Source organism: Callithrix jacchus, chromosome X (assembly GCF_049354715.1).
Source record: "Callithrix jacchus isolate 240 chromosome X, calJac240_pri, whole genome shotgun sequence".
Classification (NCBI taxonomy): domain Eukaryota; kingdom Metazoa; phylum Chordata; class Mammalia; order Primates; family Cebidae; genus Callithrix; species Callithrix jacchus.
This window is the reverse complement of record NC_133524.1, coordinates 77,303,108-77,306,494: the sequence shown is the minus strand read 5'-3', so window position 1 is coordinate 77,306,494 and position 3,387 is coordinate 77,303,108. Positions and strand designations below refer to the sequence as shown.

General features: G+C 37.1%; 1 pseudogene; it reads right to left on the bottom strand.

The window, feature by feature from the left end:
* Nucleotides 1-1,256: 1,256 nt before the first annotated feature.
* LOC100399562 (heterogeneous nuclear ribonucleoproteins C1/C2 pseudogene) lies at nt 1,257-2,824 on the bottom strand (annotated as a pseudogene).
* Between the last annotated feature and the right edge of the window lie 563 nt (nt 2,825-3,387).

Here is a 3,387-nt window from a genome sequence, read left to right as displayed (position 1 = left end):
TTCTATTTCTTCCTAATTTAATACAGGAGTTTATCCATTTTTATTTTTTTATTTTACTTTAGGTTCTGGGATATATGTGCAGAACATGCAGGTTTCTTACATAGGTATACATGTGTCCTGGTGGTTTACTGCACCTATCAACCCATCATCTAGGTTTTAAGTTTGGCATCCATTAGGTATTTGTCCTAATGCTCTCCCTCAATTTGCCCCACCACCACCACCCAACAGGCCCTGGTGTGTAATGTTCTCCCCTCTGTGTCCATGTGTTCTCGTTGTTCAACATGCACTTATGCATGAGAACATGCAGTGTTTGTTTTTCTGTTCATGTGTTAGTGTGCTGAGAATGATGTCTTCCAGCTTCATCCATGTCCCTGCAGAGGACATGAACTCATTCTTTTTATGGCTGCATAGTATTCCATAATGTATATGTGATAGGTTTACTAGTTTGTGTGCATAAAGGTGTTCATAATAGTCTTGAATGATCTTTTGTCTTTCTGTGGTGTCAGTTGTAATGTCTTCAGTTTTATTTCTATTGAGCTTATCTGCATCTTCTCTCTTCTTGACTAATATAGCTAATGGTCTACCAGTTTTTTCAAAGAACCATATTTTTGTTTCATTGATCTTTTATAATTTTTGTTTGAATTTTATTTAGTTCTGTTCTGATCTTTATTTCTTCCCTTCTTCTAGTTAAGCTTAGTTTGTTTTTGTTTCTGTGGTTCCTCAAAGTATGACATTAGATTTCAATTTGTGCTCTTTCAGACTTTTTGATATAGGCATTTAGTGCTAAAAACTTCTTTCTTAGTACTTATTTTGCTGTATACCAGAGGTTTGATAACTTGTGTCATTATTATTCAATTCAAAAATATTTTTAATTTTAATCATAATTTTATTGTTTTCTTTTCTCCAAATTCCTGGTTTAGTAAGGACTTGTTTAGTTTGAGGGAAAAAGGTCCAAAACATCAGGCTGTTCACAAAAACAACCCACAGTATCAATTTTAGAAAAAAAGTATTAAGACTCTAACACTAATTATTTTTCTAGAGGATGCATGTGACATGCCAACTCTCATTCATAAAAATACATTGTTACATTTGTGTTGAACTGCCCCACACAGCACACTAATGTTGGGGTGTAACACACAAACTTCTAACTCAAAGCTGCTTTCAGGAGCTACTCAATGAGATAGGCTTTGCAGTTAGGGAAGCAACTACTGAACTTATGTATCAATGAAAAGAATTGTATTCCTTGCATAATAAGAGATTATTTTGGAGACAGTTGATAAAAACCATACATCCTTTTGATGATTAAGTCATAAAGAGGTATCAAAATTAAAAGCAAAAATTGTAGGGTAAGACTTAACAAAAGTACTAGGAGTGTCAAAGAAAGTGAAAATGGGACTAGATGCAGGGAAATATGAATTAATGAACATGGGAAGGACAAGGATGGGGAGAAGAGTGAGCATGTGCTGAAGATACTAGGGAAGAGGATCTGGTGAAAAATTTGATCTTAGACAAAAGCCTAGGTAAAGAAATAATGGGATAAAATTTCTAAATCCCACTATGTTCTTAAGAGTCATCCTCACCTTTGGGCACTGTCTCTGTCATCCTTTCTTTCCTCAGACTCTTTTTCATCATCCTTGATCAACTTCAGTTGTGAGAAACAGTCACAAATAGAGTGGAGTTAGAGGCACTCCATGTGTCCCTGAGCCCCCTTCCACCACCTTTTTCTTTCCTTTCCCTTTGTTTTCACCTGTTCACCCCCTTGATCTTCATTATCGTTATCATCCAGTAGGTCCTCCTCCTCAGCAGAGTCATCTGCACCCCCCTCAGACTCCATCTTCACATTAGTCTCATCTTTCTTCACAGAACTGCTGCTCAGCTCCTCTTCTGACTCACCATTCTTCATCTCTACTGCTTGTTTGCTCTGTTCCTTTTTAAAATTTTCCAGGTTTTCGAGGAGATAATCCACTTTTTGTTTTATCTGGGTCAACTCCTTTTTAACGGCCTGAAGGTCACCTCCTTTCAACCTTCCAGACTTGGAAGATCCCTGCTGTCCACTCTTAGAATTGAAGCCACTTTTGCCCCTTCTTGAGGTGTTTCCTGATACATGCTGATGTTTCAAGGGCACTACAGCCCAAGCAGTAGGAGGAGGAGGTACACTTGCTGGGTAACTGTACATCCTATCATAGTAACCCCATTGAAAGTCATAGTTCAAGTCAAAAGAGGAGCTGTACATCTCTGCTGAAGATCATTTCACACCTGCTTTTCCTTGGTTCACTTTTGGCTCTGCAGCCAGGTTAATATCTAAAACCTGGCCAGTAATCATTCTGCCATCCTCTCCTGCTACAGCAGCCCGGACATTTCTCTCATTAACATACTGAATGAAGGCAAAGCCCTTATGAATAGAGCAGCCCACAATTTTCCCATACTTCAAAAAGATTGCCTCCACATCAGATTTCTTGACCACAAGAGTGTTGAGATTCCGTATGAACACATGGGAGTTCATGGAGCAAGGATCTGTCTTGTTGGTAACATTGCTGGCCATAGAGTTTGATAATAAGGTTTCTCACAAACAGGAGGAGGTGGAAAACAGGAGGAGGGAAGTAGAAAAGATTTGATTCTGAGTCTTTTACTCCCGAGTTCTACATGGAGAAACCAACTGCTGCTCGGGGTCGGAGGTCAGCAATGCGGTCACAACCGCTCAGTCTTCGTCCCTTCACAAAATGCATAATTTTATTTTTAACCCAGATATTATTATTCAGGATCAGATTATTTAATTTCTATGCATTTGTATAGTTTTGAAGGTTCTTTTTGGAGTCGATTTCAAGTTTTATTCTGCTGTGGTCTGAGAAAACATTTATTTTTTTTAAGTTATTAAGACTTGTTTTGTGGCCTCTTTTATGGTCTATCACAAAGAATACTCCATGTGCTGATAAGAAGAATGTATATTCTTCATTTGTTGGGAAGAATTTTCTGTAAATATCTGATAATTCCATTTATTCTAGCATGCCATTGAAGTATATTGTTTTTCTGTTGACTTCCTCAAACATCTTTATAGTGCTGTCAGTGGTGTACTGAATTTCCCTGTTATTGTTTTCTATCTATTTCATTTCTTCAGTCTAGTAGTAATTGTTTCATGAATCTAGGAGCTCCACTGTTGGTGCACATAAATTTAGAAATTCAGTATCTTCTTGCTCAATTGATTCTTTTGTTATTTTATAGTGTCTATCTCTTTCTTTTTCATTGTTGTTGAGTTGAAGTCTGTTTTGTCTGATATAAGAGTAGCTACTCCTATTTGCTTTTGGTTTCCATTTTCATGAAACCTTTTTTCACCCTTTTACCTTGAGTTTATATAAATCCTTTCATATAAAATCCAAATATCTGAGTCTC